General features: G+C 43.2%; 1 protein-coding gene and 1 long non-coding RNA gene across 3 annotated transcripts in view; one reads left to right on the top strand and one right to left on the bottom strand.

Annotated features, from left to right (window-relative positions):
* The window catches only part of LOC115837277, a 62,212-nt gene extending 47,999 nt beyond the window's left edge, over positions 1-14,213 (bottom strand). Inside the window, exon 1 of the long non-coding RNA XR_004032332.1 lies at positions 14,069-14,213. This is a non-coding gene — a long non-coding RNA (uncharacterized LOC115837277). The remainder of the gene's footprint in view (positions 1-14,068) is intronic.
* Positions 14,214-14,318: 105 nt separating this feature from the next.
* The window catches only part of STK32A (serine/threonine kinase 32A), a 180,206-nt gene continuing 179,619 nt past the window's right edge, over positions 14,319-14,905 (top strand). For both annotated transcript variants that reach the window (XM_030826935.1, XM_003266595.2), the window contains exon 1: positions 14,319-14,553. The gene's annotated coding sequence lies outside the window, so the exon portion shown is untranslated. The remainder of the gene's footprint in view (positions 14,554-14,905) is intronic.

Raw genomic sequence — 14,905 nt, 5'->3', positions numbered from 1 at the left:
ATGCTCATAGAAGCATTCTTCTCAATAGCCAAAAGTTAGAAGTAATCCAACTGTCTATTAATGAATAAATGAATAAACAAAATATGATGTGTACATGCAATGAAATAGCACTCAGTCTTTAAAAAGGAAGGAAATTCTGGCACATGCAACAACATGAGTGAACTGTGAAGACACTGTGATAAATGAAATGAGTAAGTCACAAAGTACAAATACTGTATGATTCCACTTATATGAGGTACTAGAGTAGTCAAATTCATAGAGATAGCAAGTAAAATAGAGGTTTCCAGGGGTTGGGAGGAGGAGGGAATGGGCAATTATTTTTTAGTAGGTACAGAGTTTCAGTTTTGCAAGATGAAGGGTTCTCTGAATGGATGGTCATGGTGGTAACACAAGGATATGAATGTACTTAGTGCCACCAAACTGTACGCTTAAAAATGGTTAAGATAATAAATGTTATGTTATATGTAAAACAGTAAAAGAATGAGGTAAACTAAAAATGTGGAAAACAAAGTCAAGATGTGAGTGTCTGACTTCTTTCTTTATAATATAGAATTTGTTTAAGAATTAAACCATTTATATATTTTGAGCTATCATTTATAGAACATTTGGTGGAATACTCTGAATAACTGACATAAGATAGACAAGGTTCATATGTCCTGTTTTAAGACAACTTCATGGAAATGTTATCTTTTTAAGACTGTATTTTTAAATCTTATATTTATGATATAGAAAAACTGATTAAAATTATATTACAACATACATATACATGCACACACCACACACATGTCATACAGAGTGGAAGCTTATAGTATAGTGAAACTGATATTGGCTTTGCAGTAAACCAGACCTGGAAGTTTGGGAAACTTACCTAAACCATTTGTTTCTATTTTCTGTCCTGAAAACAGAAGATAGCAACACATGATTTATGGGTTTCCCATGCATACTTTATAAACAAACACGATTGAACATGGCCTCTATCACATCTAGGATACTGCACTGGCTGTTTTCTGTGCATATAGTGCCTGCCTCCTCCATAACCTGTCTACACTAAAACTCTTTGGTTTTCTTGAACATACCTAACTTTCTCTTGCCTACACAGCTTTCCCTCTGGCTGTTCATGCTGTTCCCTCTGGCTGGAAGACTGTCATCCCCTTCTCTTTGCACAACTAACTTGTACTCTATTTTTAAGACCAAGTTTGGATACTTTTTTTGGTGACACCTTTGCTGACATCCCTACACTAGAGTGGCTACTTCATTTATGTGCTCACAAAGCACCCTCACTTCTGCTATCATGACCTTGTTACCCTGTATTAAAATTGTCAGGTTTTTAATTGATGATAATCTCCTAAATAAGAATCCATATTGTTTAATGTCATAGGTATGACTTTCAGCAATGATCTTTCAAAATAGTCAGTGCTGATGAGGGTGCAGTGAGACAAACACTTCCACGCTTTTTGTACAAAAGATAGGCATCTGGTAATAACATTAATAAACTTATTGGATACCCATGCTGCTCAAAGCATTACACTAAGTGCTTTCATGCATTATCTCACTTAATTAACCCAATGCTTTTCAGGAGTATGTACTCTACTAGTATCCATATATTATACAGTTTAAGAAACAAAAACTCTCAGGGTCTAAATGACTTGCACAAGTGTATGAAGCTCTAGGTGGTAAATGAGGAAATAAACTTGGGTCAATTTGATGCTAACACTATTTTTGCTCAACAACAATGCTCTACTATGCAAGTTTTCTGGGGAGCAATTAAATTATTCACACCTCAATGCAGTTGAATAAATGAGTACACACACGCACACATATTAGAAACCGTAACTCATATCCACTTTCCTTCTCCTCAGGTAATAATATTTTTCTAATAGTCATGTAATAGGGAATATTTTAAAACTATCTCTAGCTTTTCTTTGCAGCCCTAGAAATAAAATGTCCCCATTACTTCCTAGGGTTGTTTCCCTCTCTCTCTGTCAATTAAATTATGTCAAACTCACAGGGGTGACTAGTAGTGAAGGCAGCGTGATATGTACTGTGAGCTCACTAGAATGCTTGCTCCTCAAGAGCAAAGACTGGTTTATTTATCTTTGTATCTCCAGTTCCAAGCATGGTGTCTTCCCCACTGCAGACAAATGATCAAAACTGTGGGAATGGGTTATTAAACAGATAATGAACTTGAGGTTACAGAATTTGTAACGGCTGTTTAGAAACTGTAAACTCCAATCACTCAATGAAATTGGAAAATAAAATGGATGATCTCTGTCAAGATAATATCTAAAGAAAAATATTCTGTGGGAGGTTATTGTATGTACTCTCTCAATGTGATGGTATTTGTAGAAGTGAGCAAAGCAGGTAAAACAACATTGAGTTGGAGTCAACAATTAATAGATAATTTCTTAAATATGAGACATTGTGCTAGGACCTGATTATTTTCTTATAATTAAGGAGAATTTTCTTTTTGTTATGATAACTCATCTTTTTAGTAACAGTAATTTGCATATCCAGCCAGCAGAAAATAAGGCTTCGCCATGTGTAAAGAGGGCAGAGTAATCTTACGAAAACTCAACTCTAATGAGGTCTATTTTCCTGCTAACACATCTAAAAGTCTTCCTATTGCTGGTATGGTTTAAACTGTAAACTTTTTCGCAGAAGACTTGGTTTTCCAAGATCTTTCCCTCATCTCTACACTCCCTACACTACAATCACACTAAACTTCTAATAATTCTCCCCAGATATTATGCTTTTTATGCCTCCTTTCTCCAAACCTCGAATGCCCTCCTCCCTGTCTAGTGACACTCCATTCATCTTTCAAGACACAGATCAAATGTTACTGAGGCTTCTGGCTCTTTGAGGCAGAGATAGCTGATCTGGTCAGTGCTTTGTGAGGGCTCCCAGCCAGGCACATGTCAATCTCAGGCTGTGGTTTCTGTCTCTATCCAAACCACAAAATCCTCAGGTCCAGTAACAGTTTCCAGCTTTTCTTTGTTCCCTTTAAACATAGCCCTGTAAAAGGTCTGTGTACTTCACCAGTGAATGGTTACTGCTTTGCAGTATAAGGTGTCTTCTTTGTATTTTCCTCCTAAATTACTCAATGAAAAGAATGATGGAAATAATAAACATGTAACTATGTTAGCAATTTATTTAATGTGCCAAATACTGGATTCAGTGCTGTATATATGATGGTGGACAAGAGAGATGTTCTTATCCTCATGGAAGCTGCACTCAATGAGGAGAAACACAGCAAAGTTGTTACACAAGCAAAATAATGATAGCTCATGATGAGTGATATGATGGAAGAAATTAGGGTGTACAGTGGAGAATGGAGAAGTGGTGAGGAAACAACATCAGAAGAGTTGAGGGGAGGTCTTCCTGAGCAGGAGAAATATGAGCAGACAGCTGAATGAGGAAGAGTCTAGAACTGCGTTCATGCATAAGAGCCACTCAAATGTCCTGGGGTGGGGACGAGCTCAGTGTGATCTGCAAAGAGCAGAAGGCTGGTGGGCTGGAGTGGAGTGAACAGATCATAGATAAAGGTGGACAGAGTGACAGGGATTGGACAGTATCAGGCCCTGTCTAAATGCAGTGGAACCCAGCATACGGTTTTAAGCCACCAGTAATATAGTTGAAACTGCATGGTATTCACATTTGTATTGTAAGCCATTATTTACTTTTTTAATTGTAAAAAATTTTGTGTATCTGTCTGGACAAGACTTTCTCACTGGCTTAGTCTTTACTTCATTCCCCTCTCCACTGGGGGGCTCCAGAGATTGTTGCAAGTGTGCAGTCTAGTCTCCCAAGCACCCTTCTTGTGGCAGTCTCTGCATTTCCCCAAGAGCTAGCTATGTTTAAGATGGGAACACCAACAAGAGAGCATGAACAACTGAATAAATAAAAGATAAAAACACAATCAGCTCTGTGAAACAGTTCTGCATTTGACAGCATGAATATGAGGCAAAATAAGAGTCACTATTTTTCTATAGAACCTATGGTATGCCATGCCTTTACATGAACAGATACATTATGACTGACTAGTTTTATTTTAAGTCAAAGTGACTATTCCAACAGAAGAAAGATTTAGAAAACAGACATGAGAGGTATTTGGGCATAACCTGGTGGCCTGCTAATTAAAATGACCTTAACAGTTGTCAGTTTCTGAGTTCACAGTTAACTCTGTGCCGCCTAGCACTGTGTTAAGTGCAATATATATATATATATATAATCTCATTTAATCCTTCATTAATCCTAGCTGATAGAGATGACCACTGTTTCCTTTACTGAAAATGGAAAACTGAGGTTTAGGGCCTTTAAGTGACTTGTCCAACATCTCAGATATGTTACTGGTGGAGCTGCCATTTGGATGAAAGAATGCTTGACTCCAAAGCCCTTCTATGCCAACCAGAACACAAAATTAAAGAGTTTTCTATAGACTTCAGTTCAAGTCTCAGATCACTTTCTTGCAGTTTCAATTTCCTTGATTGTTATTTCCCCAGGGGAAAAAAAGACACTACAGACCCAACAAATTTGTAGTGCATCTCCCAATGCCATGAAGATAATCAAAATGTTTTGTCAAGTCCCAAGTGTTATACAAAGGCAATGGTTTTTTTTTTTTTTTTTTTTTTTTTGGCCAGGTGCCTGATTTTTGCCTGAAAAGAAAACCCTCTCGCAAAAATGAATTCCTTAAAAAGTCTATTTTTTTCCTAAACTTGGTTGTGTTTAGCCCTCTTTTGCAACTTGCCCCTAATTGCACACCAAATGTTCATTCATAGTATCTAATCCTCTCTCAGGTTTTTCGTAAGGCGTTGGTAACAACAGAAGGTGGTAGGGCAATAGCGGGGGTGGGGGGGGTGTTTTACCCAGCTCTGCCACCATCACATTGTGCAGCTTGGGGCACATCTCTTCATCAGGACCCCAAATTTAAAGTAAACAAGTGAGTTAGTGAAAGTTAAAGACTATTCCAAGTTTTAAAATATTAGCGTAGTGTGTAGTCCATGACCGGGATGAGAGAAAGAAGAGGAAAAGGGCTAGATAACAATAGTGTTATCTTGTATTCGTTTAATTGAATCCATTATGGGGCTCTTGACCATAAGGCGACCACTAGCACTCCAACAAGTTCAGCAGATATTTCAGGTGTATCAGGCACTATCCTAGGATCTGGACCCAAAAATGTTAAACAAAACCAATATGATTCCTTCACTCTGTGGAAATTTACATCTCCATAGATCAAACAACGGAACTCTGAAACAGACATGTCAGCCACAGACACACTTTGTTTTACCATCTTTAGTTTCGTATTTAAAAATTTTGTCCATGTTTAAAAATAAGGAAGATTTAATCCAAAAGTTCTCGTTTCCAGCTTCTCTTGAAAAATCTGAATATTTAGCAGTGCTGAGCTGGCATTCCCACATGGCAGGGAAAGGTGGAGCTGAAAAGAAGCTGTCCTCGCCCCACTTCTAGAACAGACCCACACTCTCCATCGACCCCGCCCACCGTCACCATGACATAGGCAACCTATGTGCCCATTCTGCGTATGCTTAGGTGTGTGTGACTCTTGGGTTAGAGATGGAAACAATAAGAAATAATTTCAATCGTGTCGATTATTACAAAGAGCTGTATGGAGAGCTGCCATGGACAAGAACAGAGAAACCTCCAGCACTACGGTCTTCATCTCTACCCCGTCCGGCCCCCACTTCCACCCGCAGAGAGCAAGGGCAACAAAGGTGCCTGGGAAATTTGGGGGCTGGGAGCCAGGCGGCATGGGCCTACCAAAGGTTCTCTCCACTAACTGTTATGCTACACTGGGCAAGTATTTTCTGTCTTTGTGTCTCAATTCCTTCTGCAATAAAACGTAAAAAAAAAAAAAAAAAAAAAAAAAAATCTACCAGACCACTGTCCTTTAAGGATCTTTCCTGTTGGGATCCTGTAAAATTCTCACCACTGTCATGGTCTCCCGTCATAACCCCAAGGGAAGTGTTAATGGCAATCTTGCTTTTCCCTCTCTAAGATCCGCAGGCTCCGACCCGCCACGCCCACGCCCACCACCATGGCGACGCAGGCCGCGTCTCTTCAGAGGAACCCGAGCCCGGCCCGGGAAGTTGGGGAGGCACCCCCCTGCGATATGGAAAGTAATAGCACCCCCACTTCCCCCCCTGGATATTACGATACACATTACAGGGGGTGAGGCACCCCCCTGGGAAATAGGGAGTAATAGCACCCCCTTCTCCCACCCCTGGCTATTACGATCCACACCGCAGGTCGGCGAGGCACACCCCTGCGATACGGGGAGTAATAGCACCCCCCTCGCCCGCCCCGGCTATTACGATCCACTACGCAGTGGGGTGAGGCACCCCCTTGCGATATGGGGAGTAATAGGGACAACTTCTCCCCCACTGGCTATTACGATCCACATCGCAGGGGGTTGAGGCAACCCCCGGCGATATGGGGAGTCACAGCACCCCCTCTACCCCCCCTAGCTATTATGATCCACATGGCAAGGGGGTCAGCCATCCCCCTGCCTTATGGGGAGTAATAGTCCCCCCACCCCCCTGGCTATTACGATCCACTTCGCAGGGGGCTGCGCCACCCCCCGCCATATGGGGAGTAATAACCGCTTCCTCTCCCCCTCTACCCCCCCGGATATTACAATCCACGGTGGACTCACAGCCTGTTTACGATGCTGTGAGTAATATCATCTCCCCCTCTGGAAATTACCAACTATTTCACACACGGGTGTACACCCTCTGCAGTATTGAGAGTCATATGATCCTCTTCCCCTCTGAATATTACAAACAATAACACAGGAGTGTTTATACTCCCTGTGATATTGGGTGTCATATCGTTGTCTTCCACGTTAAAATTAGAAACAATATCCCTGGACGCGTGTACCACTTCTGTGATATTTAAAGTATTACCCTCTTCTCTCCTGGATCATGGGAACAATATCCTTGGGGGGTGTACACTTTCTGCGATATTGGTAGGTAATAGCATCCCCTCCGCCTTTGAATATTAAAGACAATCTCACGCGGGGTGTACAACCCCTGCGATATTGGCAATATTATTATCCTCTCTCCCTGCATCTTAGGAAAAATATCAGTATCAGTGTATACTTCCTGCGATATGGGGATTAATATCCTCTTCTCCCCTTCTGGATATTAGGAACACTATCACAGGGGTTTTACACTTTCTTTGATATCCGGAGTAACGTCATCCTCTCTTTGTTTGAATGGTAAGAACAATATCACAGGGGGGATGTACACCCCCAGCGATATTGGGAGTAATATTACGCTCTCCCCCCTTCCCTTTATATTAGGAACAAAATCCCAGCGTGGGTGTACTCCTCCTGCTACATGGAAAGTAACATCATCTCCCTTCCTGGATTTTAGGAACAATGTCACAGGGTGGAGGTACACAGCCTGAGATATTGAAAGTAATATCATCGTCTTTCTTTCGGACATTAAGAACAATATCATAGAAGGGTTTTACACTCTCTGTGATACTGGGAGTCATACCATTTTCGCCTTCCCTGAATATTAGGAGCAATATCCCCGGGTAGAGGTACACCCACTGTGATACTGGGATTAATGTCCTACTCTAACCCCTGGATATGAGGAGCAATATGACAAAGTGGGTGTACACCCACGGAGATATTGGGGGTAATATCATGCTCTCCCTCCCTGGATATTAGGAACAATATCACAGGTGGGTGTACACCCCCTGCAGTATAAAGAATCATATTATCTTCTCTTCCTTTAGCTTTTAAGAACAATATCACATGGGGGGTGTACACCCCCTGCTCTATTGGGAGTAATATCATTCTCTCGTATTCTGGATAGTAGGAATCATATCACAGGCGGGGTGCGCAATTCCTGTGATATTGAGAGTAACATCATCCTCTCCCAACGTGGATATTAGAAACAATATCACAGGGGGCGTGTACAGTTCTTCGATATTGGTAGTAATATCATCCTCTCCCCCCTGGATATAAGAAACAATATGACAGGCGGGGTGGACATCCCCCGCGGTATGGGGAGTCACGTCCCGCCCTGGATATTACGATCCACGGTGGACACACCACGCGTTTACGATATTGTGAGGAATATCATCTCCCCCTCTAGAAATTACGAACAATATCAAAGGCGGGTGTACACCCTCTGCAATATAGGGAGCCATATCATCCTTTCCACCCCCTGGATATTAGGAACGATGTCAAAGGAGTGTTTATAACCTCTGCGATATTGGGAGGAATATCATCCTTTCCCAGGTTGAAATTAGGAAGAGTATCCCTGAAGGTGTACACCCCTGCGATATTGAAAGGAATGTCATCCTCTTCCCTCCTGAATCATGAGAACATTATCACTGGGGGGTGTACACTCTCTGCGATATTGGGAGTAATATCATCCTCTCCGCTTTGGAATATTAAGAACAATGTCACCGGGAGGGGGGAGTGTACACTTGCTGCGGTATTGGGAATAATATTATCATCTCCCCACCTGCATATTAGGAAAGATATCACAGAGTGGGTGTACACCTCCTCCGATATGGGGAGTAATATCCTCTTCTCCCCTTCTGGATATCAGGAACAATATCACACGGGGGTGTGGACTTTCTGCGATATTGGGAGTAATATCAACCTCTCGGCCTTTGAATATTAAGAACAATATCACACGGTGGATATACACCCCCTGCGATATTGGGAGTAATATCAGCCTCTGCCCTCTATGGCTATTAGGAACAATATCCCAGGCTGGGTGTACACCTCCTGCTAGGTGGGGAGTAATGTCATCCTCTTCCTGCCAGGATATTAATAACAATATCACAGGGTGGGTGAACATAGCCTGCGATACTGGAAGTATGATGATCCTCTTCCCCTCCAGATACTAGGAACAATATCACAGAAGAGGTGTTCACTCCCTGCGATTTGGGAGTCATATCATACACTTCCTCCGTGAATATTAGGAGCAATGTCACGGGGCGGATGTACACCCACTGCGATGTTGGGAGCCATGTCATACTCTACCCCCTGGATATTAGGATCAGTGTCACAGGGTGAGTGTACATGTACTGCGATATTAAAACTAATATCATGCTCTCCATCCCTGGATGCTAGGAACAATATCACAGGTGGGTGTACATCCCCTGATGTATGAGGAGTGATACTATTATAATTAGTAATCAGTAATTATCGATATTAATATTAATTACTAGTACAATATTATTAAGTATTAATTATTTTAATTTTAAGATTTTGTATGAGCATAATTGTTGATATTAATGTTATTTATCAATATTATTAATCTTAATATTAATTATCATTTTATTATCAACATTTCATTTATGATGGATTTAATTAACGGTTATTGCTGATATGATTATTTCATCATTAATGATTTTACTATGAATTATTAATCATATGCGTTATGATTAAGTCATATTAATTTTGTCATTATTATTATCAATGATTTCTCTTAATCATTATTATATGTATTAATATTAATAATCAACAGTATTTTTCCTGATATCCGGTGGGGAGAGGCTGATATTACTCCCAACATCACAGAAGGTGTACACCCCCCTATGATGTTATTTTTAATAGCCAGGGGCTAGAGGATGACATTACTCCAAATATCGCAGTGGGTGTACATCCCTTCTGTGATCTTGTTTCTAATATCCTGGGTGGGAGAGGATGATATTACTCCCAATATCACAAGGGGCGTAGACCTCCCCTGTGATATTGTCTCTAATATCCAAAGGTGGAGAGGATGATATTTCTTCCAATTTCGCAGGGGATGTACACCACCCCTGTAATACAGTTCCTAATATCCAGGCGGTGACAGGATGATATCAGCCTCAATATCGCAGGAGGTGTACACTCCCTAGTGATGTTGTTCCTAATATCCAGGGAAGGAGAGGATGCTATCACTCCCAATATAACAGGGGGTGTACACCCCTTCTGTGACATTGTTCCTAATAGCCAGCTGGGGAGAGGAAGATATTACTTCCAATATCTCTGGGGGTATACACCCCCCTTGTGATATTGTTTCTTAGATCCTGGGAGGGAGACGATGACAGTAGTGGCAATATCGCATGGGCTGTACACACCTCCTGCGATATTGTTCTTATCCCTAAGGGGAGAGCATAATATGACTCTCAATACCGCAGGAGGTGGACACACCCTTTGTAATATTGTTCTTAATATCCATGATGGGAGAGGATATTACTCCCTGTATCGCAAGAAGTGCACAGCCTCCTGTGATATAGTTCCTAATATCTAGGTGCAGAGAGGATGATATTACTCCCAATATCGCACGAGTTGTAAAACGCCTTCGATATTTTGCCTACAATCCCGGGGGGAGAGGATGACATTACTCCCAATATCGAAGGTGTACATTCCCCCTTGACGACATTCTTCCTAATACCCACATTGGGAGATGATGATATTACCCCCAATATCGAAGGGGCTGTACACCCCTCCTGTGATATTGTTCATAATATCCCAGGGAAGAGAAAATGATATGACACCCAATATCTCAGGCGGTGTACACCCTCCCAGTGATATTGTTCTTAATATCCAGGAAGGGAAATGATTTTTTACTGCAGATATCGAAGAGGTTGTACTCCCTCCCTCTTCCAGGATATTGCTCCTAATATCCAGGGGAAGAGAGGATAACATTATGCCCGATATCGCAGGGGGTTGTACACCCCACCCCCGCGATATTGTTCCTGACATCCAAAGGTACGATAAAATTACTCCCAATATCGCAGGGGGTGTACACCCCTCTTGTGATACTGTTCTTAATATTTAGGCGGGGAGACAATTATATTACTGTCCATATCGCAGGGGTGGACAACATCCCTGTGATGTGGTTTTTAATATTCAGTGGGGGAGAGGATGCTATTAATTCCAATATCACAGGGGACACAGCTCCTGTGATATTGTTCCTAATATCCAGGGGAAGAGAAACGATATGACTCACAATATGGCCCCTCCATAATATTCTCCCTAATATCCAGGGGGGGATTAGAATGATATTACTCCCCCTATCACAGGGGGTGTACTGTACCCCCGTGATATTGTTCCTTATACCCAGGGAGAGAGAGGATATTACCCCAATATCATAGGGGTGTACACACCCCTGTGATATTGTTACTAATATTTAGGTGGGGAGAGGAGGATATCCCAATATCGCAGGGGGTGTAAACCCCCCTGTTATTTTGTTGCTAATATCTAGGTTGGGAGAGGATGATATTACTGCCAATATCGCAGGAGTTGTACACCCCACCTGTGATATTATTCCTAATATCCAGGGGGAGAGAGAATGATATTACTTTCAATAGCGCTGGAGGTGTACACACCCATGTGATATTGTTCCTAATATCCAGTGGGGGAGACTATGATATTAATGGCCATATCGCGGGGGTTGTGCATCCCCTCTATGATGTTGTTTTTAATATCCAGGGGGTAGAGGATGACATGACTCTCAATATTGCAGTGAGTGTACACCAACTCTGTGGTATTGTTCTTAATATCCAGGGAGGGAGAGGATGATATTACTGTCAATATGGCAAGGGGTGGACACCCCTTCTTTGATATTGTTCCTAATATCCAGGGGGGAAGAGTATGATATTAGTCCCAATATCAGTGGCAGTATGCACCCCTTTTTGATATTGTTCCTAATATCCCGGGAGAGAGTCTAGGTTATTACTGGCCATATCACAGGTTGTACACACCGCCACTGTTACATTGTTTTTTATTGCCAGCAATGAAGAAATTGATATTACTCCCAAAATGGAATGGGCTGTACATCCCGCATTCCTAATATTCCTAATATTCAGAAGGGAAAGGATGATATTACTTCCAATGTTGCAGCGGGTGTATAATCCTCCTGTGATATTGCTCCTAATATCTAGGGGCAGTGAGGATGATATTACTCGTAGTAACGCAGAGGATGTACACCACCTCTGTGATATTGTTCTCAATATCCGTGGGGATAGAACATTATATTACTCCCAGTATCGCAGGTGGTGTACTTCCACGCCCCGTGATATTTTTTCTGATACCCAGGTGAGGGGAGGATGATGTTACTCCCAATATCGCAAGTGGTGTGCAAACATTCTTTGATATTTTTCCTACTCTTTACGGGTTGAGAGGATGGTATTACTCCCAGTATCGAAGAAAGTGTACACACTGTCTGTGATATTGTTCCTTATAACCAAGTTAAAAAAGAATGATATTACCTTCAATATCTCAGGGGGTGGGGTGTACACTCCGCCTGTGATATTATTTCTAATATCAAGGGCAAGAGAGAATAATGTTACTCCCAATAGCGCAAGGGATGTACACAAATGGCGATATTGTTCCTAATATCCAGGGAAGGAGATGATGATATTACTGGCCATATCGCAGGAAGTGTACACCCTTCTGTAATATTGTTTCTAATATTCAGTGGGGGAGAGAATAAAATTGATCTCAATATCGCAGAAGGTGTACAGACCCCTTTGATAGAGTTTTTAATCTATCAAATCAGGGAAAAGAGAATAATATTACGCCCAATATCGCAGGGGTTGTAATCCCCCCCCGCCCCCCGCTGTATATTGTTCCTAATAGGCAGCGTAGTAGAGGCTTATATTACTACCAATATCGCAGAAGGTGCACACACACCTGTGATATACTTCCTAATATCCAGCGGGAAAGAGGCTGCTATTACTTTCAATATCGCAGTGGGTGTACATCCCCCCTGTGGTTTTGCTCCTAATATCCAGGAGGGAAGAGGATGATATTACTGACAATATCGCAGGAGGTGTACACCTCTTCTGTGATATGGTTCCTGATATCCAGGGGAAGAGTGGGTGATATTACTCTTAATAACGTAGGAAGTGTACACCTACCCTGTGATTTTGTCCCTAATAACCACATGGGGAGAGGTGACATTACTCCCAGTATTGCAAGGGGTGGACACCCCGCCAGTCATATCGTTTCTTAAATCCAGGAAGGGAAATGATGGTATTACTACCAATATTGAAAGGATGTACAGAACGCATTTCTTATTGTTCTTAATATCCAGGTTGAAAGAAGATAACATTACTCTTAATATAACAAGGGTGATACACCCCGCCTGTGATATGATTCGTAAAATCTAGAAGAGAGAATGATATTACTTCCAATAATACACTGGGTGTACAACCCCCTTTGATATTGTTCCTAATATCTAAAGGAAGAGATGATGATATTACTCCCAATACTGTAGAAGGTATACACCGTCCTGTGATATTGTTCCTAATATCCGGAGGGCATGATATTACTTCAAATATTGCAGTGGCTTTACACTCCTTCCGTGATATTTCTCCTAATTTCCAGGGGGTGGAGTACGAAGTTACTCCCAATATAGCAGTGGGTGTACACCCACGCTGTCATATTTCTACGAATATTCAGGGAAACACAGCACGATAGAACTCCAAGTCTTGCAAAGAGTGTACACCATTTTGTGATATTGTTCCTAATATCCGGAGGTGGAGAGGATGATGTTAGTTTCAATATCGCAGGCTGTGTACACACAGCCTGTGGAACTGTTTCTAACATCCAAGAGGGGAGATAATGCTATTAATCCCCATACAGCAAGAGGGTGAGGCACACCCCGCCATACGGGGAGTAATAGGACCCCCCTCTCCCTCCCTGGCTACTACGATCCCCATCGCAGGGGTGTGAGGCACACCCCCGCCATATGGGGATTAATAGCACCCCCTTCTCCCCCGCTGACTATTACGATCCACATCGCAGGGGACTGAGGCTTCCCCCGCGATATGGGGAGTAATAGCACCGCCCTCTCCCCGCCCCCCCCGCCCCCCGGCTTTTAGGATCCACATCGCAGGGGGGTAGGCACCCCCGGCGATATGGAGAGTAATAGCAGCCCCCTTCTCCCCCCCGGCTATTACGATCCACATCACAGGGGGGTGAGGCACCCCCCGCAATACGGGGAGTAATAGCACCCCCTTCTCCCCCCCTGGCTATTAGAATCCACATCGCAGGGGTGTGAGGCAGCTCCCTTGATATGGGGAGTAATAGCACCCGCTGTGCGTCCTGTGGCTCCGGACCCGGCCCAAGCGCGGCGGGACCTCCATCCGTAGCCCTCTCCCCCACCTCGTCCTCCCGGGGTCCTTGTCTAGTCTCAGCAGGCGGCAAACGGACCCCAGGCGTCTGGCGCTCACCCAGGCGACTGCCCAGCGGTTTTTGGAGAGAGCGCTAAGCGGGGACGCCCGCTGGCAAGCAGATCCCGCCTCCTTCCCTGGCCGAGGAGCCGCCCCTCCGGGGTAGCTGCGCGCTGGGCGGCGCTCGGACCCCTTGGCAGCCGCAGGTGCCTCCCCAGCCCAGCCCAGCCCAGCTCAGTCCAGAGCAGCCCAGCCCAGCCCGGCGCTAGCAGCCTCCGCCGCTCCCAGGCAGATAGGTGCCTTTCCTTGCTCCTTGCTCTTGGAGTTCTTCTCTTAGTCCCTGCTCCCTGGATGAAAGCATCGCTCCGAGCCTCATGGGAGGAATGAAGGAAGAATCGAGACTAGGTGAGTGGTGGTCTATATTTAACGAATAATAACAATAAACCTGCATTCTAAGGGTACTGTTGGGAAGCTAGGAAGTGCAAGGAGAAGAGAAGACAAAGGCTGCTGATCAAGATAACTCACAAAACTAAATGCAGGCTGGGACCAATTCTAGCTATTTTGCACTCCACCCAGGTTCCCCTGCCTGGCACTGACTCATGTGCAGACCCAGACAGACTTCAATAAATATTTGCTGGATTGAGACAAGTGAGTGGAGGTGTTTCTGCTTGTTCTCCAGCATCTAAACAAGCAAAACCTAGCTGCCTTTGATGATTGCTTCATCTCCACAAGGACTTTTTCCCCCAGGACTTAAAAA

The sequence above is a fragment of the Nomascus leucogenys genome, chromosome 2, assembly GCF_006542625.1.
Source record: "Nomascus leucogenys isolate Asia chromosome 2, Asia_NLE_v1, whole genome shotgun sequence".
NCBI classification, from domain to species: domain Eukaryota; kingdom Metazoa; phylum Chordata; class Mammalia; order Primates; family Hylobatidae; genus Nomascus; species Nomascus leucogenys.
This window is presented reverse-complemented; position numbering and strand designations above follow the sequence as displayed.